Source organism: Diplotaxodon limnothrissa, linkage group LG3 (genome assembly GCF_057381915.1).
Source record: "Diplotaxodon limnothrissa isolate DT_005_m linkage group LG3, D_limnothrissa_male_GT1.1, whole genome shotgun sequence".
In the NCBI taxonomy this organism is placed as follows: Eukaryota; Metazoa; Chordata; class Actinopteri; order Cichliformes; family Cichlidae; genus Diplotaxodon; species Diplotaxodon limnothrissa.
Genome location: NC_140598.1, coordinates 68,769,305 through 68,787,456, shown reverse-complemented (window position 1 = coordinate 68,787,456; position 18,152 = coordinate 68,769,305). Strand labels below are relative to the sequence as shown.

Below are 18,152 nucleotides of genomic sequence, written 5' to 3'. Positions count from 1 at the left end.
AACCAGCACAGGGCCTGGTGTGTTGTACATGGCCACAGCAAGCAGCACAGGGCCTGGTTTGGTGAAGATGGCCTCGGCCAGAAGCACAGGGCCTGGTGTGATATGAGTGGCCTGAGCAAGAGCCACAGGCCCTGGTGTGTTGTAAGTGGCCTCAGCCAGCAGCCACAGGCCCTGGTGTGGTGTAGGTGGCCTCAGCCAGCAGCCACAGGCCCTTGTGTGGTGTAAGTGGCCTCAGCCAGCAGCCACAGGCCCTGGTGTGGTGTAAGTGGCCTCAGCCAGTGCCACAGGCCCTGGTGTGGTGTAAGTGGCCTGAGCAAGAGCCACAGACCCTGGTGTGGTGTAATTGGCCTCAATAGCAACTAAGGCCCTGGTGTGGTGTAGGTGGCCTCAGCCAGCAGCCACAGGCCCTGGTGTGGTGTAAGTGGCCTCAGCCAGCAGCCACAGGCCCTGGTGTGGTGTAAGTCGCCTCAGCCAGAAGCCACAGGCACTGGTGTGGTGTAAGTGGCCTCAGGAACCAGCACAGGGCCTGGTGTGTTGTACATGGCCACAGCTAGCAGCAGAGGGCCAGGTTTGGTGAAGATGGCCTCGGCCAGAAGCGCAGGGCCTGGTGTGGTGTAAGTCGCCTCAGCCAGAAGCCACAGGCACTGGTGTGGTGTAAGTGGCCTCAGCCAGCAGCAAAAGGGCCCTGGTGTGGTGTAAGTCGCCTCAGTCAGCAGCCACAGGCCCTGGTGTGGTGTAGGTGGCCTCAGCCAGCAGCCACAGGCCCTGGTGTGGTGTAAGTGGCCTCAGCCAGCAGCCACAGGCCCTGGTGTGGTGTAAGTGGCCTCAGCCAGCAGCCACAGGCCCTGGTGTGGTGTAAGTGGCCTCAGCCAGTGCCACAGGCCCTGGTGTGGTGTAAGTGGCCTGAGCAAGAGCCACAGACCCTGGTGTGGTGTAATTGGCCTCAATAGCAACTAATGCCCTGGTGTGGTGTAGGTGGCCTCAGCCAGCAGCCACAGGCCCTGGTGTGGTCTAAGTGGCCTCAGCCAGTGCCACAGGCCCTGGTGTGGTGTAAGTGGCCTCAGCCAGTGCCACAGGCCCTGGTGTGGTGTAAGTGGCCTGAGCAAGAGCCACAGACCCTGGTGTGGTGTAATTGGCCTCAATAGCAACTAATGCCCTGGTGTGGTGTAAGTGGCCTGAGCAAGAGCCACAGACCCTGGTGTGGTGTAATTGGCCTCAATAGCAACTAAGGCCCTGGTGTGGTGTAGGTGGCCTCAGCCAGCAGCCACAGGCCCTGGTGTGGTGTAAGTGGCCTCAGCCAGCAGCCACAGGCCCTGATGTGGTGTATGTGGCCCCAGCCGGTCACTCAGGCCCTGGTGTGGTGTAGGTGGCATCAGCTAGCAGCACAAGACATTGGAAAACAGCCAAAAGCAATGTCGTTAATGTGCCCTCATTAATGGGGAGCTGCTTTTGGTCTTTTAATACACCCCTTCTCTGGATCAAAAGCGGTTCAATGACATGAAAATGAAAGGCTTACAGCACCAGGTATTCCCAGGCAGTCTCCCATCCAAGTACTAACCAAGCCCAGCCCTGCTTAGCTTAGGAGATCAGACGAGGTCGGGGGTGCTCAGGGTGGTATGGCCGTAAGCTGCTGGCCCCAGCACAATGTCTCAATTTATGGATTCAAGTGATTAGGTGGCAAGTACCTGAAGTTACGAAGACAATCCTATAACCATACCTGCATGTTTGCATAATACCCTAACCCAAAGGCTCAGTTTGGCATTTATCCAACAGCACAGGCCCTGGATTGTTGAAGATGGCCTCAAGAACCAGCACAGGACCTGGTGTGTTTTACATGGCCACAGCAAGCAGCACAGGGCCTGGTATGGTGAAGATGGCCTCAGCAAGCAGCCACAGGCCCTGGTTTGGTGTAAGTGGCCTCAGCCAGCAGCCACAGGCCCTGGTGTGTTGTAAGTGGCCTCAGCCAGCAGCCACAGGCCCTGGTGTGGTCTAAGTGGCCTCAGCCAGTGCCACAGGCCCTGGTGTGGTGTAAGTGGCCTGAGCAAGAGCCATAGGCCCTGGTGTGGTGTAAGTGGCCTCAGCCAGCAGCCACAGGCCCTGGTGTGGTGTAAGTGGCCTGAGCAAGTGCCACAGGCCCTGGTGTGGTGTAAGTGACCTAAGCCAGAGCCACAGGCCCTGGTGTGGTGTAAGTGGCCTCAATAGCAAATAAGGCCCTGGTGTGGTGTAAGTGGCCTGAGCAAGAGCCACAGGGCCTGGTTTGGTGAAGATGGCCTCGGCCAGAAGCGCAGGGGCTGGTGTGATGTGAGTGGCCTGAGCAAGAGCCACAGGCCCTGGTGTGGTGTAAGTGGCCTCAGCCAGCAGCCACAGGCCCTGGTGTGGTGTAAGTCGCCTCAGCCAGAAGCCACAGGCACTGGTGTGGTGTAAGTGGCCTCAGCCAGCAGCAAAAGGGCCCTGGTGTGGTGTAAGTCGCCTCAGTCAGCAGCCACAGGCCCTGGTGTGGTGTAGGTGGCCTCAGCCAGCAGCCACAGGCCCTGGTGTGGTGTAAGTGGCCTCAGCCAGCAGCCACAGGCCCTGGTGTGGTGTAAGTGGCCTCAGCCAGTGCCACAGGCCCTGGTGTGGTGTAAGTGGCCTGAGCAAGAGCCACAGACCCTGGTGTGGTGTAATTGGCCTCAATAGCAAATAAGGCCCTGGTGTGGTGTAAGTGGCCTGAGCAAGAGCCACAGGGCCTGGTTTGGTGAAGATGGCCTCGGCCAGAAGCGCAGGGCCTGGTGTGATGTGAGTGGCCTGAGCAAGAGCCACAGGCCCTGGTGTGGTGTAAGTGGCCTCAGCCAGCAGCCACAGGCCCTGGTGTGGTGTAAGTGGCCTCAGCCAGCAGCCACAGGCCCTGGTGTGGTGTAAGTGGCCTCAGCCAGCAGCCACAGGCCCTGGTGTGGTGTAAGTCGCCTCAGCCAGTGCCACAGGCCCTGGTGTGGTGTAAGTGGCCTGAGCAAGAGCCACAGGCCCTGGTGTGGTGTAAGTGGCCTCAGCCAGCAGCCACAGGCCCTGGTGTGGTGTAAGTCGCCTCAGCCAGAAGCCACAGGCACTGGTGTGGTGTAAGTGGCCTCAGCCAGCAGCAAAAGGGCCCTGGTGTGGTGTAAGTCGCCTCAGCCAGCAGCCACAGGCCCTGGTGGGGTGTAGGTGGCCTCAGCCAGCAGCCACAGGCCCTGGTGTGGTGTAAGTGGCCTCAGCCAGCAGCCACAGGCCCTGGTGTGGTGTAAGTCGCCTCAGCCAGTGCCACAGGCCCTGGTGTGGTGTAAGTGGCCTGAGCAAGAGCCACAGACCCTGGTGTGGTGTAATTGGCCTCAATAGCAACTAAGGCCCTGGTGTGGTGTAAGTGGCTTCAGCCAGCAGCCACAAGCTCTGGTGTGGTGTAACTGGCCTCAGCCAGCAGCCACAGGCCCTGGTGTGGTGTAAGTGGCCTCAGCCAGAAGCACAGGGCCTGGTGTGATATGAGTGGCCTGAGCAAGAGCCACAGGCCCTGGTGTGTTGTAAGTGGCCTCAGCCAGTGCCACAGGCCCTGGTGTGGTGTAAGTGGCCTGAGCAAGAGCCACAGACCCTGGTGTGGTGTAATTGGCCTCAATAGCAACTAAGGCCCTGGTGTGGTGTAGGTGGCCTCAGCCAGCAGCCACAGGCCCTGGTGTGGTGTAAGTGGCCTCAGCCAGCAGCCACAGGCCCTGATGTGGTGTAAGTGGCCCCAGCCGGTCACTCAGGCCCTGGTGTGGTGTAGGTGGCATCAGCTAGCAGCACAAGACATTGGAAAAGAGCCAAAAGCAATGTCGTTAATGTGCCCTCATTAATGGGGAGCTGCTTTTGGTCTTTTAATACACCCCTTCTCTGGATCAAAAGCGGTTCAATGACATGAAAATGAAAGGCTTACAGCACCAGGTATTCCCAGGCAGTCTCCCATCCAAGTACTAACCAAGCCCAGCCCTGCTTAGCTTCCGAGATCAGACGAGGTCGGGCGTGCTCAGGGTGGTATGGCTGTAAGCTGCTGGCCCCAGCACAATGTCTCAATTTATGGATTCAAGTGATTAGGTGGCAAGTACCTGAAGTTACGAAGACAATCCTATAACCATACCTGCATGTTTGCATAATACCCTAACCCAAAGGCTCAGTTTGGCATTTATCCAACAGCACAGGCCCTGGATTGTTGAAGATGGCCTCAGGAACCAGCACAGGGCCTGGTGTGTTGTACATGGCCACAGCAAGCAGCACAGGGCCTGGTTTGGTGAAGATGGCCTCGGCCAGAAGCGCAGGGCCTGGTGTGATGTGAGTGGCCTGAGCAAGAGCCACAGGCCCTGGTGTGGTGTAAGTGGCCTCAGCCAGCAGCCACAGGCCCTGGTGTGGTGTAAGTCGCCTCAGCCAGAAGCCACAGGCACTGGTGTGGTGTAAGTGGCCTCAGCCAGCAGCAAAAGGGCCCTGGTGTGGTGTAAGTCGCCTCAGTCAGCAGCCACAGGCCCTGGTGTGGTGTAGGTGGCCTCAGCCAGCAGCCACAGGCCCTGGTGTGGTGTACGTGGCGTCAGCCAGCAGCCACAGGCCCTGATGTGGTGTAAGTGGCCCCAGCCGGTCACTCAGGCCCTGGTGTGGTGTAGGTGGCATCAGCTAGCAGCACAAGACATTGGAAAACAGCCAAAAGCAATGTCGTTAATGTGCCCTCATTAATGGGGAGCTGCTTTTGGTCTTTTAATACACACCTTCTCTGGATCAAAAGCGGTTCAATGACATGAAAATGAAAGGCTTACAGCACCAGGTATTCCCAGGCAGTCTCCCATCCAAGTACTAACCAAGCCCAGCCCTGCTTAGCTTCCGAGATCAGACGAGGTCGGGTGTGCTCAGGGTGGTATGGCCGTAAGCTGCTGGCCCCAGCACAATGTCTCAATTTATGGATTCAAGTGATTAGGTGGCAAGTACCTGAAGTTACGAAGACAATCCTATAACCATACCTGCATGTTTGCATAATACCCTAACCCAAAGGCTCAGTTTGGCATTTATCCAACAGCACAGGCCCTGGATTGTTGAAGATGGCCTCAGGAACCAGCACAGGGCCTGGTGTGTTGTACATGGCCACAGCAAGCAGCACAGGGCCTGGTTTGGTGAAGATGGCCTCGGCCAGAAGCGCAGGGCCTGGTGTGATGTGAGTGGCCTGAGCAAGAGCCACAGGCCCTGGTGTGGTGTAAGTGGCCTCAGCCAGCAGCCACAGGCCCTGGTGTGGTGTAAGTCGCCTCAGCCAGAAGCCACAGGCACTGGTGTGGTGTAAGTGGCCTCAGCCAGCAGCAAAAGGGCCCTGGTGTGGTGTAAGTCGCCTCAGTCAGCAGCCACAGGCCCTGGTGTGGTGTAGGTGGCCTCAGCCAGCAGCCACAGGCCCTGGTGTGGTGTAAGTGGCCTCAGCCAGCAGCCACAGGCCCTGGTGTGGTGTAAGTGGCCTCAGCCAGCAGCCACAGGCCCTGGTGTGGTGTAAGTGGCCTCAGCCAGTGCCACAGGCCCTGGTGTGGTGTAAGTGGCCTGAGCAAGAGCCACAGACCCTGGTGTGGTGTAATTGGCCTCAATAGCAACTAATGCCCTGGTGTGGTGTAGGTGGCCTCAGCCAGCAGCCACAGGCCCTGGTGTGGTGTAAGTGGCCTCAATAGCAACTAAGGCCCTGGTGTGGTGTAAGTGGCTTCAGCCAGCAGCCACAGGCCCTGGTGTGGTGTAAGTGGCCTCAGCCAGCAGCCACAGGCCCTGGTGTGGTGTAAGTGGCCTCAGCCAGAGCCACAGGCCCTGATGTGGTGTAAGTGGCCTGAGCAAGAGCCACAGGCCCTGGTGTGGTGTAAGTGGCCTGAGCAAGAGCCACAGGCCCTGGTGTGTTGTAAGTGGCCTCAGCCAGCAGCCACAGGCCCTGGTGTGGTGTAGGTGGCCTCAGCCAGAAGCCACAGGCCCTGGTGTGGTGTAAGTGGCCTGAGCAAGTGCCACAGGCCCTGGTGTGGTGTAATTGGCCTCAATAGCAACTAAGGCCCTGGTGTGGTGTAGGTGGCCTCAGCCAGCAGCCACAGGCCCTGGTGTGGTGTAAGTGGCCTCAGCCAGCAGCCACAGGCCCTGATGTGGTGTAAGTGGCCCCAGCCGGTCACTCAGGCCCTGGTGTGGTGTAGGTGGCATCAGCTAGCAGCACAAGACATTGGAAAACAGCCAAAAGCAATGTCGTTAATGTGCCCTCATTAATGGGGAGCTGCTTTTGGTCTTTTAATACACCCCTTCTCTGGATCAAAAGCGGTTCAATGACATGAAAATGAAAGGCTTACAGCACCAGGTATTCCCAGGCAGTCTCCCATCCAAGTACTAACCAAGCCCAGCCCTGCTTAGCTTCCGAGATCAGACGAGGTCGGGCGTGCTCAGGGTGGTATGGCCGTAAGCTGCTGGCCCCAGCACAATGTCTCAATTTATGGATTCAAGTGATGAGGTGGCAAGTACCTGAAGTTACGAAGACAATCCTATAACCATACCTGCATGTTTGCATAATACCCTAACCCAAAGGCTCAGTTTGGCATTTATCCAACAGCACAGGCCCTGGATTGTTGAAGATGGCCTCAGGAACCAGCACAGGGCCTGGTGTATTGTACATGGCCACAGCAAGCAGCACAGGGCCTGGTTTGGTGAAGATGGCCTCGGCCAGAAGCACAGGGCCTGGTGTGATATGAGTGGCCTGAGCAAGAGCCACAGGCCCTGGTGTGTTGTAAGTGGCCTCAGCCAGCAGCCACAGGCCCTGGTGTGGTCTAAGTGGCCTCAGCCAGCAGCCACAGGCCCTGGTGTGGTCTAAGTGGCCTCAGCCAGTGCCACAGGCCCTGGTGTGGTGTAAGTGGCCTAAGCCAGAGCCACAGGCCCTGGTGTGGTGTAAGGTGCCTCAATAGCAAATAAGGCCCTGGTGTGGTGTAAGTGGCCTGAGCAAGAGCCACAGGGCCTGGTTTGGTGAAGATGGCCTCAGCCAGAAGCGCAGGGCCTGGTGTGATGTGAGTGGCCTGAGCAAGAGCCACAGGCCCTGGTGTGGTGTAAGTGGCCTCAGCCAGCAGCCACAGGCCCTGGTGTGGTGCAAGTCGCCTCAGCCAGAAGCCACAGGCACTGGTGTGGTGTAAGTGGCCTCAGCCAGCAGCAAAAGGGCCCTGGTGTGGTGTAAGTCGCCTCAGCCAGCAGCCACAGGCCCTGGTGTGGTGTAGGTGGCCTCAGCCAGCAGCCACAGGCCCTGGTGTGGTGTAAGTGGCCTCAATAGCAACTAAGGCCCTGGTGTGGTGTAAGTGGCTTCAGCCAGCAGCCACAGGCTCTGGTGTGGTGTAACTGGCCTCAGCCAGCAGCCACAGGCCCTGGTGTGGTGTAAGTGGCCTCAGCCAGAGCCACAGGCCCTGCTGTGGTGTAAGTGGCCCCAGCCGGTCACTCAGGCCCTGGTGTGGTGTAGGTGGCATCAGCTAGCAGCACAGGGCCTGGTTTGGTGAAGATGGCCTCGGCCAGAAGCGCAGGGCCTGGTGTGATGTGAGTGGCCTGAGCAAGAGCCACAGGCACTGGTGTGGTGTAAGTCGCCTCAGCCAGCAGCCACAGGCCCTGGTGTGGTGTAAGTCGCCTCAGCCAGAAGCCACAGGCACTGGTGTGGTGTAAGTGGCCTCAGCCAGCAGCAAAAGGGCCCTGGTGTGGTGTAAGTCGCCTCAGCCAGCAGCCACAGGCCCTGGTGGGGTGTAGGTGGCCTCAGCCAGCAGCCACAGGCCCTGGTGTGGTGTAAGTGGCCTCAGCCAGCAGCCACAGGCCCTGGTGTGGTGTAAGTCGCCTCAGCCAGTGCCACAGGCCCTGGTGTGGTGTAAGTGGCCTGAGCAAGAGCCACAGGCCCTGGTGTGGTGTAAGTGGCCTGAGCAAGTGCCACAGGCCCTGGTGTGGTGTAAGTGGCCTAAGCCAGAGCCACAGGCCCTGGTGTGGTGTAAGTGGCCTCAATAGCAAATATGGCCCTGGTGTGGTGTAAGTGGCCTGAGCAAGAGCCACAGGGCCTGGTTTGGTGAAGATGGCCTCAGCCAGAAGCGCAGGGCCTGGTGTGATGTGAGTGGCCTGAGCAAGAGCCACAGGCCCTGGTGTGGTGTAAGTGGCCTCAGCCAGCAGCCACAGGCGCTGGTGTGGTGTAAGTCGCCTCAGCCAGCAGCCACAGGCCCTGGTGTGGTGTAGGTGGCCTCAGCCAGCAGCCACAGGCCCTGGTGTGGTGTAAGTGGCCTCAATAGCAACTAAGGCCCTGGTGTGGTGTAAGTGGCTTCAGCCAGCAGCCACAGGCTCTGGTGTGGTGTAACTGGCCTCAGCCAGCAGCCACAGGCCCTGGTGTGGTGTAAGTGGCCTCAGCCAGAGCCACAGGCCCTGATGTGGTGTAAGTGGCCCCAGCCGGTCACTCAGGCCCTGGTGTGGTGTAGGTGGCATCAGCTAGCAGCACAAGACATTGGAAAAGAGCCAAAAGCAATGTCGTTAATGTGCCCTCATTAATGGGGAGCTGCTTTTGGTCTTTTAATACACACCTTCTCTGGATCAAAAGCGGTTCAATGACATGAAAATGAAAGGCTTACAGCACCAGGTATTCCCAGGCAGTCTCCCATCCAAGTACTAACCAAGCCCAGCCCTGCTTAGCTTCCGAGATCAGACGAGGTCGGGCGTGCTCAGGGTGGTATGGCCGTAAGCTGCTGGCCCCAGCACAATGTCTCAATTTATGGATTCAAGTGATTAGGTGGCAAGTACCTGAAGTTACGAAGACAATCCTATAACCATACCTGCATGTTTGCATAATACCCTAACCCAAAGGCTCAGTTTGGCATTTATCCAACAGCACAGGCCCTGGATTGTTGAAGATGGCCTCAGGAACCAGCACAGGGCCTGGTGTGTTGTACATGGCCACAGCAAGCAGCACAGGGCCTGGTTTGGTGAAGATGGCCTCGGCCAGAAGCGCAGGGCCTGGTGTGATGTGAGTGGCCTGAGCAAGAGCCACAGGCCCTGGTGTGGTGTAAGTGGCCTCAGCCAGCAGCCACAGGCCCTGGTGTGGTGTAAGTCGCCTCAGCCAGAAGCCACAGGCACTGGTGTGGTGTAAGTGGCCTCAGCCAGCAGCAAAAGGGCCCTGGTGTGGTGTAAGTCGCCTCAGTCAGCAGCCACAGGCCCTGGTGTGGTGTAGGTGGCCTCAGCCAGCAGCCACAGGCCCTGGTGTGGTGTACGTGGCCTCAGCCAGCAGCCACAGGCCCTGATGTGGTGTAAGTGGCCCCAGCCGGTCACTCAGGCCCTGGTGTGGTGTAGGTGGCATCAGCTAGCAGCACAAGACATTGGAAAACAGCCAAAAGCAATGTCGTTAATGTGCCCTCATTAATGGGGAGCTGCTTTTGGTCTTTTAATACACACCTTCTCTGGATCAAAAGCGGTTCAATGACATGAAAATGAAAGGCTTACAGCACCAGGTATTCCCAGGCAGTCTCCCATCCAAGTACTAACCAAGCCCAGCCCTGCTTAGCTTCCGAGATCAGACGAGGTCGGGCGTGCTCAGGGTGGTATGGCCGTAAGCTGCTGGCCCCAGCACAATGTCTCAATTTATGGATTCAAGTGATTAGGTGGCAAGTACCTGAAGTTACGAAGACAATCCTATAACCATACCTGCATGTTTGCATAATACCCTAACCCAAAGGCTCAGTTTGGCATTTATCCAACAGCACAGGCCCTGGATTGTTGAAGATGGCCTCAGGAACCAGCACAGGGCCTGGTGTGTTGTACATGGCCACAGCAAGCAGCACAGGGCCTGGTTTGGTGAAGATGGCCTCGGCCAGAAGCGCAGGGCCTGGTGTGATGTGAGTGGCCTGAGCAAGAGCCACAGGCCCTGGTGTGGTGTAAGTGGCCTCAGCCAGCAGCCACAGGCCCTGGTGTGGTGTAAGTCGCCTCAGCCAGAAGCCACAGGCACTGGTGTGGTGTAAGTGGCCTCAGCCAGCAGCAAAAGGGCCCTGGTGTGGTGTAAGTCGCCTCAGTCAGCAGCCACAGGCCCTGGTGTGGTGTAGGTGGCCTCAGCCAGCAGCCACAGGCCCTGGTGTGGTGTACGTGGCGTCAGCCAGCAGCCACAGGCCCTGATGTGGTGTAAGTGGCCCCAGCCGGTCACTCAGGCCCTGGTGTGGTGTAGGTGGCATCAGCTAGCAGCACAAGACATTGGAAAACAGCCAAAAGCAATGTCGTTAATGTGCCCTCATTAATGGGGAGCTGCTTTTGGTCTTTTATTACACACCTTCTCTGGATCAAAAGCGGTTCAATGACATGAAAATGAAAGGCTTACAGCACCAGGTATTCCCCCATCCAAGTACTAACCAAGCCCAGCCCTGCTTAGCTTCCGAGATCAGACGAGGTCGGGTGTGCTCAGGGTGGTATGGCCGTAAGCTGCTGGCCCCAGCACAATGTCTCAATTTATGGATTCAAGTGATTAGGTGGCAAGTACCTGAAGTTACGAAGACAATCCTATAACCATACCTGCATGTTTGCATAATACCCTAACCCAAAGGCTCAGTTTGGCATTTATCCAACAGCACAGGCCCTGGATTGTTGAAGATGGCCTCAGGAACCAGCACAGGGCCTGGTGTGTTGTACATGGCCACAGCAAGCAGCACAGGGCCTGGTTTGGTGAAGATGGCCTCGGCCAGAAGCGCAGGGCCTGGTGTGATGTGAGTGGCCTGAGCAAGAGCCACAGGCCCTGGTGTGGTGTAAGTGGCCTCAGCCAGCAGCCACAGGCCCTGGTGTGGTGTAAGTCGCCTCAGCCAGAAGCCACAGGCACTGGTGTGGTGTAAGTGGCCTCAGCCAGCAGCAAAAGGGCCCTGGTGTGGTGTAAGTCGCCTCAGTCAGCAGCCACAGGCCCTGGTGTGGTGTAGGTGGCCTCAGCCAGCAGCCACAGGCCCTGGTGTGGTGTAAGTGGCCTCAGCCAGCAGCCGCAGGCCCTGGTGTGGTGTAAGTGGCCTCAGCCAGCAGCCACAGGCCCTGGTGTGGTGTAAGTGGCCTCAGCCAGTGCCACAGGCCCTGGTGTGGTGTAAGTGGCCTGAGCAAGAGCCACAGACCCTGGTGTGGTGTAATTGGCCTCAATAGCAACTAATGCCCTGGTGTGGTGTAGGTGGCCTCAGCCAGCAGCCACAGGCCCTGGTGTGGTGTAAGTGGCCTCAATAGCAACTAAGGCCCTGGTGTGGTGTAAGTGGCTTCAGCCAGCAGCCACAGGCCCTGGTGTGGTGTAAGTGGCCTCAGCCAGCAGCCACAGGCCCTGGTGTGGTGTAAGTGGCCTCAGCCAGAGCCACAGGCCCTGATGTGGTGTAAGTGGCCTGAGCAAGAGCCACAGGCCCTGGTGTGGTGTAAGTGCTGGCCCCAGCACAATGTCTCAATTTATGGATTCAAGTGATTAGGTGGCAAGTACCTGAAGTTACGAAGACAATCCTATAACCATACCTGCATGTTTGCATAATACCCTAACCCAAAGGCTCAGTTTGGCATTTATCCAACAGCACAGGCCCTGGATTGTTGAAGATGGCCTCAGGAACCAGCACAGGGCCTGGTGTGTTGTACATGGCCACAGCAAGCAGCACAGGGCCTGGTTTGGTGAAGATGGCCTCGGCCAGAAGCGCAGGGCCTGGTGTGATGTGAGTGGCCTCAGCCAGCAGCCACAGGCCCTGATGTGGTGTATGTGGCCCCAGCCGGTCACTCAGGCCCTGGTGTGGTGTAGGTGGCATCAGCTAGCAGCACAAGACATTGGAAAACAGCCAAAAGCAATGTCGTTAATGTGCCCTCATTAATGGGGAGCTGCTTTTGGTCTTTTAATACACCCCTTCTCTGGATCAAAAGCGGTTCAATGACATGAAAATGAAAGGCTTACAGCACCAGGTATTCCCAGGCAGTCTCCCATCCAAGTACTAACCAAGCCCAGCCCTGCTTAGCTTACGAGATCAGACGAGGTCGGGGGTGCTCAGGGTGGTATGGCCGTAAGCTGCTGGCCCCAGCACAATGTCTCAATTTATGGATTCAAGTGATTAGGTGGCAAGTACCTGAAGTTACGAAGACAATCCTATAACCATACCTGCATGTTTGCATAATACCCTAACCCAAAGGCTCAGTTTGGCATTTATCCAACAGCACAGGCCCTGGATTGTTGAAGATGGCCTCAAGAACCAGCACAGGACCTGGTGTGTTTTACATGGCCACAGCAAGCAGCACAGGGCCTGGTATGGTGAAGATGGCCTCAGCAAGCAGCCACAGGCCCTGGTTTGGTGTAAGTGGCCTCAGCCAGCAGCCACAGGCCCTGGTGTGGTCTAAGTGGCCTCAGCCAGTGCCACAGGCCCTGGTGTGGTGTAAGTGGCCTGAGCAAGAGCCACAGGCCCTGGTGTGGTGTAAGTGGCCTCAGCCAGCAGCCACAGGCCCTGGTGTGGTGTAAGTGGCCTGAGCAAGTGCCACAGGCCCTGGTGTGGTGTAAGTGACCTAAGCCAGAGCCACAGGCCCTGGTGTGGTGTAAGTGGCCTCAATAGCAAATAAGGCCCTGGTGTGGTGTAAGTGGCCTGAGCAAGAGCCACAGGGCCTGGTTTGGTGAAGATGGCCTCGGCCAGAAGCGCAGGGCCTGGTGTGATGTGAGTGGCCTGAGCAAGAGCCACAGGCCCTGGTGTGGTGTAAGTGGCCTCAGCCAGCAGCCACAGGCCCTGGTGTGGTGTAAGTCGCCTCAGCCAGAAGCCACAGGCACTGGTGTGGTGTAAGTGGCCTCAGGAACCAGCACAGGGCCTGGTGTGTTGTACATGGCCACAGCTAGCAGCAGAGGGCCAGGTTTGGTGAAGATGGCCTCGGCCAGAAGCGCAGGGCCTGGTGTGGTGTAAGTCGCCTCAGCCAGAAGCCACAGGCACTGGTGTGGTGTAAGTGGCCTCAGCCAGCAGCAAAAGGGCCCTGGTGTGGTGTAAGTCTCCTCAGCCAGCAGCCACAGGCCCTGGTGGGGTGTAGGTGGCCTCAGCCAGCAGCAAAAGGGCCCTGGTGTGGTGTAAGTCGCCTCAGTCAGCAGCCACAGGCCCTGGTTTGGTGAAGATGGCCTCAGCCAGAAGCGCAGGGCCTGGTGTGATGTGAGTGGCCTGAGCAAGAGCCACAGGCCCTGGTGTGGTGTAAGTGGCCTCAGCCAGCAGCCACAGGCCCTGGTGTGGTGTAAGTCGCCTCAGCCAGAAGCCACAGGCACTGGTGTGGTGTAAGTGGCCTCAGCCAGCAGCAAAAGGGCCCTGGTGTGTTGTACATGGCCACAGCTAGCAGCAGAGGGCCAGGTTTGGTGAAGATGGCCTCGGCCAGAAGCGCAGGGCCTGGTGTGGTGTAAGTCGCCTCAGCCAGAAGCCACAGGCACTGGTGTGGTGTAAGTGGCCTCAGCCAGCAGCAAAAGGGCCCTGGTGTGGTGTAAGTCGCCTCAGTCAGCAGCCACAGGCCCTGGTGTGGTGTAGGTGGCCTCAGCCAGCAGCCACAGGCCCTGGTGTGGTGTAAGTGGCCTCAGCCAGCAGCCACAGGCCCTGGTGTGGTGTAAGTGGCCTCAGCCAGCAGCCACAGGCCCTGGTGTGGTGTAAGTGGCCTCAGCCAGTGCCACAGGCCCTGGTGTGGTGTAAGTGGCCTGAGCAAGAGCCACAGACCCTGGTGTGGTGTAATTGGCCTCAATAGCAACTAATGCCCTGGTGTGGTGTAGGTGGCCTCAGCCAGCAGCCACAGGCCCTGGTGTGGTCTAAGTGGCCTCAGCCAGTGCCACAGGCCCTGGTGTGGTGTAAGTGGCCTCAGCCAGTGCCACAGGCCCTGGTGTGGTGTAAGTGGCCTGAGCAAGAGCCACAGACCCTGGTGTGGTGTAATTGGCCTCAATAGCAACTAATGCCCTGGTGTGGTGTAAGTGGCCTGAGCAAGAGCCACAGACCCTGGTGTGGTGTAATTGGCCTCAATAGCAACTAAGGCCCTGGTGTGGTGTAGGTGGCCTCAGCCAGCAGCCACAGGCCCTGGTGTGGTGTAAGTGGCCTCAGCCAGCAGCCACAGGCCCTGATGTGGTGTATGTGGCCCCAGCCGGTCACTCAGGCCCTGGTGTGGTGTAGGTGGCATCAGCTAGCAGCACAAGATATTGGAAAACAGCCAAAAGCAATGTCGTTAATGTGCCCTCATTAATGGGGAGCTGCTTTTGGTCTTTTAATACACCCCTTCTCTGGATCAAAAGCGGTTCAATGACATGAAAATGAAAGGCTTACAGCACCAGGTATTCCCAGGCAGTCTCCCATCCAAGTACTAACCAAGCCCAGCCCTGCTTAGCTTAGGAGATCAGACGAGGTCGGGGGTGCTCAGGGTGGTATGGCCGTAAGCTGCTGGCCCCAGCACAATGTCTCAATTTATGGATTCAAGTGATTAGGTGGCAAGTACCTGAAGTTACGAAGACAATCCTATAACCATACCTGCATGTTTGCATAATACCCTAACCCAAAGGCTCAGTTTGGCATTTATCCAACAGCACAGGCCCTGGATTGTTGAAGATGGCCTCAAGAACCAGCACAGGACCTGGTGTGTTTTACATGGCCACAGCAAGCAGCACAGGGCCTGGTATGGTGAAGATGGCCTCAGCAAGCAGCCACAGGCCCTGGTTTGGTGTAAGTGGCCTCAGCCAGCAGCCACAGGCCCTGGTGTGTTGTAAGTGGCCTCAGCCAGCAGCCACAGGCCCTGGTGTGGTGTAAGTGGCCTGAGCAAGAGCCATAGGCCCTGGTGTGGTGTAAGTGGCCTCAGCCAGCAGCCACAGGCCCTGGTGTGGTGTAAGTGGCCTGAGCAAGTGCCACAGGCCCTGGTGTGGTGTAAGTGACCTAAGCCAGAGCCACAGGCCCTGGTGTGGTGTAAGTGGCCTCAATAGCAAATAAGGCCCTGGTGTGGTGTAAGTGGCCTGAGCAAGAGCCACAGGGCCTGGTTTGGTGAAGATGGCCTCGGCCAGAAGCGCAGGGCCTGGTGTGATGTGAGTGGCCTGAGCAAGAGCCACAGGCCCTGGTGTGGTGTAAGTGGCCTCAGCCAGCAGCCACAGGCCCTGGTGTGGTGTAAGTCGCCTCAGCCAGAAGCCACAGGCACTGGTGTGGTGTAAGTGGCCTCAGGAACCAGCACAGGGCCTGGTGTGTTGTACATGGCCACAGCTAGCAGCAGAGGGCCAGGTTTGGTGAAGATGGCCTCGGCCAGAAGCGCAGGGCCTGGTGTGGTGTAAGTCGCCTCAGCCAGAAGCCACAGGCACTGGTGTGGTGTAAGTGGCCTCAGCCAGCAGCAAAAGGGCCCTGGTGTGGTGTAAGTCGCCTCAGTCAGCAGCCACAGGCCCTGGTGTGGTGTAGGTGGCCTCAGCCAGCAGCCACAGGCCCTGGTGTGGTGTAAGTGGCCTCAGCCAGCAGCCACAGGCCCTGGTGTGGTGTAAGTGGCCTCAGCCAGCAGCCACAGGCCCTGGTGTGGTGTAAGTGGCCTCAGCCAGTGCCACAGGCCCTGGTGTGGTGTAAGTGGCCTGAGCAAGAGCCACAGACCCTGGTGTGGTGTAATTGGCCTCAATAGCAACTAATGCCCTGGTGTGGTGTAGGTGGCCTCAGCCAGCAGCCACAGGCCCTGGTGTGGTCTAAGTGGCCTCAGCCAGTGCCACAGGCCCTGGTGTGGTGTAAGTGGCCTGAGCAAGAGCCACAGGCCCTGGTGTGGTGTAAGTGGCCTGAGCAAGTGCCACAGGCCCTGGTGTGGTGTAAGTGGCCTAAGCCAGAGCCACAGGCCCTGGTGTGGTGTAAGTGGCCTCAATAGCAAATAAGGCCCTGGTGTGGTGTAAGTGGCCTGAGCAAGAGCCACAGGGCCTGGTTTGGTGAAGATGGCCTCAGCCAGAAGCGCAGGGCCTGGTGTGATGTGAGTGGCCTGAGCAAGAGCCACAGGCCCTGGTGTGGTGTAAGTGGCCTCAGCCAGCAGCCACAGGCCCTGGTGTGGTGTAAGTCGCCTCAGCCAGAAGCCACAGGCACTGGTGTGGTGTAAGTGGCCTCAGCCAGCAGCAAAAGGGCCCTGGTGTGGTGTAAGTCGCCTCAGCCAGCAGCCACAGGCCCTGGTGTGGTGTAGGTGGCCTCAGCCAGCAGCCACAGGCCCTGGTGTGGTGTAAGTGGCCTCAATAGCAACTAAGGCCCTGGTGTGGTGTAAGTGGCTTCAGCCAGCAGCCACAGGCTCTGGTGTGGTGTAATTGGCCTCAATAGCAACTAATGCCCTGGTGTGGTGTAAGTGGCCTGAGCAAGAGCCACAGACCCTGGTGTGGTGTAATTGGCCTCAATAGCAACTAAGGCCCTGGTGTGGTGTAGGTGGCCTCAGCCAGCAGCCACAGGCCCTGGTGTGGTGTAGGTGGCCTCAGCCAGAAGCCACAGGCACTGGTGTGGTGTAAGTGGCCTCAGCCAGCAGCAAAAGGGCCCTGGTGTGGTGTAAGTGGCCTGAGCAAGTGCCACAGGCCCTGGTGTGGTGTAAGTGGCCTCAATAGCAAATAAGGCCCTGGTGTGGTGTAAGTGGCCTGAGCAAGAGCCACAGGGCCTGGTTTGGTGAAGATGGCCTCGGCCAGAAGCGCAGGGCCTGGTGTGATGTGAGTGGCCTGAGCAAGAGCCACAGGCCCTGGTGTGGTGTAAGTGGCCTCAGCTAGCAGCACAAGACATTGGAAAAGAGCCAAAAGCAGTGTCGTTAATGTGCCCTCATTAATGGGCAGCTGCTTTTGGTCTTTTAATACACCCCTTCTCTGGATCAAAAGCGGTTCAATGACATGAAAATGAAAGACTTACAGCACAAGGTATTCCCAGGCAGTCTCCCATCCAAGTACTAACCAAGCCCAGCCCTGCTTAGCTTCCGAGATCAGACGAGGTCGGGCGTGCTCAGAGTGGTATGGCCGTAAGCTGCTGGCCCCAGCACAATGTCTCAATTTATGGATTCAAGTGATTAGGTGGCAAGTACCTGAAGTTACGAAGACAATCCTATAACCATACCTGCATGTTTGCATAATACCCTAACCCAAAGGCTTAGTTTGGCATTTATCCAACAGCACAGGCCCTGGATTGTTGAAGATGGCCACAGCAAGCAGCACAGGGCCTGGTTTGGTGAAGATGGCCTCGGCCAGAAGCGCAGGGCCTGGTGTGATGTGAGTGGCCTGAGCAAGAGCCACAGGCCCTGGTGTGGTGTAAGTGGCCTCAGCCAGCAGCCACAGGCCCTGGTGTGGTGTAAGTCGCCTCAGCCAGAAGCCACAGGCACTGGTGTGGTGTAAGTGGCCTCAGCCAGCAGCAAAAGGGCCCTGGTGTGGTGTAAGTCGCCTCAGTCAGCAGCCACAGGCCCTGGTGTGGTGTAGGTGGCCTCAGCCAGCAGCCACAGGCCCTGGTGTGGTGTAAGTGGCCTCAGCCAGCAGCCACAGGCCCTGGTGTGGTGTAAGTGGCCTCAGCCAGCAGCCACAGGCCCTGGTGTGGTGTAAGTGGCCTCAGCCAGTGCCACAGGCCCTGGTGTGGTGTAAGTGGCCTGAGCAAGAGCCACAGACCCTGGTGTGGTGTAATTGGCCTCAATAGCAACTAATGCCCTGGTGTGGTGTAGGTGGCCTCAGCCAGCAGCCACAGGCCCTGGTGTGGTGTAAGTGGCCTCAGCCAGCAGCCACAGGCCCTGGTGTGGTGTAAGTGGCCTCAGCCAGAGCCACAGGCCCTGATGTGGTGTAAGTGGCCCCAGCCGGTCACTCAGGCCCTTGTGTGGTGTAGGTTGCATCAGCTAGCAGCACAAGACATTGGAAAAGAGCCAAAAGCAATGTCGTTAATGTGCCCTCATTAATGGGCAGATGCTTTTGGTCTTTTAATACACCCCTTCTCTGGATCAAAAGCGGTTCAATGACATGAAAATGAAAGGCTTACAGCACCAGGTATTCCCAGGCAGTCTCCCATCCAAGTACTAACCAAGCCCAGCCCTGCTTAGCTTCCGAGATCAGACGAGGTCGGGCGTGCTCAGGGTGGTATGGCCGTAAGCTGCTGGCCCCAGCACAATGTCTCAATTTATGGATTCAAGTGATTAGGTGGCAAGTACCTGAAGTTACGAAGACTATCCTATAACCATACCTGCATGTTTGCATAATACCCTAACCCAAAGGCTTAGTT

General features: G+C 57.8%; 6 non-coding genes and 5 pseudogenes across 6 annotated transcripts; all 11 read right to left on the bottom strand.

Moving 5' to 3' along the window:
- Positions 1–1,509: 1,509 nt before the first annotated feature.
- Positions 1,510–1,628, bottom strand: LOC146637396 (5S ribosomal RNA; annotated as a pseudogene).
- Positions 1,629–3,909: 2,281 nt separating this feature from the next.
- LOC146637395 (5S ribosomal RNA) lies at positions 3,910–4,028 on the bottom strand. The gene has a single exon (XR_014905510.1). It is a non-coding gene; the product is annotated as a 5S ribosomal RNA (ribosomal RNA).
- Positions 4,029–4,774: 746 nt separating this feature from the next.
- On the bottom strand, positions 4,775–4,893 carry LOC146637394 (5S ribosomal RNA). The gene has a single exon (XR_014905782.1). It is a non-coding gene; the product is annotated as a 5S ribosomal RNA (ribosomal RNA).
- A 1,414-nt stretch (positions 4,894–6,307) lies between these two features.
- LOC146637393 (5S ribosomal RNA) lies at positions 6,308–6,426 on the bottom strand. The gene has a single exon (XR_014905921.1). It is a non-coding gene; the product is annotated as a 5S ribosomal RNA (ribosomal RNA).
- A 2,161-nt stretch (positions 6,427–8,587) lies between these two features.
- LOC146637392 (5S ribosomal RNA) lies at positions 8,588–8,706 on the bottom strand. Its single transcript, XR_014905920.1, has one exon. It is a non-coding gene; the product is annotated as a 5S ribosomal RNA (ribosomal RNA).
- Positions 8,707–9,452: 746 nt separating this feature from the next.
- LOC146637391 (5S ribosomal RNA) lies at positions 9,453–9,571 on the bottom strand. The gene has a single exon (XR_014905919.1). It is a non-coding gene; the product is annotated as a 5S ribosomal RNA (ribosomal RNA).
- Positions 9,572–10,317: 746 nt separating this feature from the next.
- On the bottom strand, positions 10,318–10,426 carry LOC146637390 (5S ribosomal RNA; annotated as a pseudogene).
- Positions 10,427–11,889: 1,463 nt separating this feature from the next.
- On the bottom strand, positions 11,890–12,008 carry LOC146637389 (5S ribosomal RNA; annotated as a pseudogene).
- Positions 12,009–14,251: 2,243 nt separating this feature from the next.
- LOC146637388 (5S ribosomal RNA) lies at positions 14,252–14,370 on the bottom strand (annotated as a pseudogene).
- A 2,434-nt stretch (positions 14,371–16,804) lies between these two features.
- LOC146637387 (5S ribosomal RNA) lies at positions 16,805–16,923 on the bottom strand (annotated as a pseudogene).
- Positions 16,924–17,905: 982 nt separating this feature from the next.
- On the bottom strand, positions 17,906–18,024 carry LOC146637386 (5S ribosomal RNA). The gene has a single exon (XR_014905918.1). It is a non-coding gene; the product is annotated as a 5S ribosomal RNA (ribosomal RNA).
- Between the last annotated feature and the right edge of the window lie 128 nt (positions 18,025–18,152).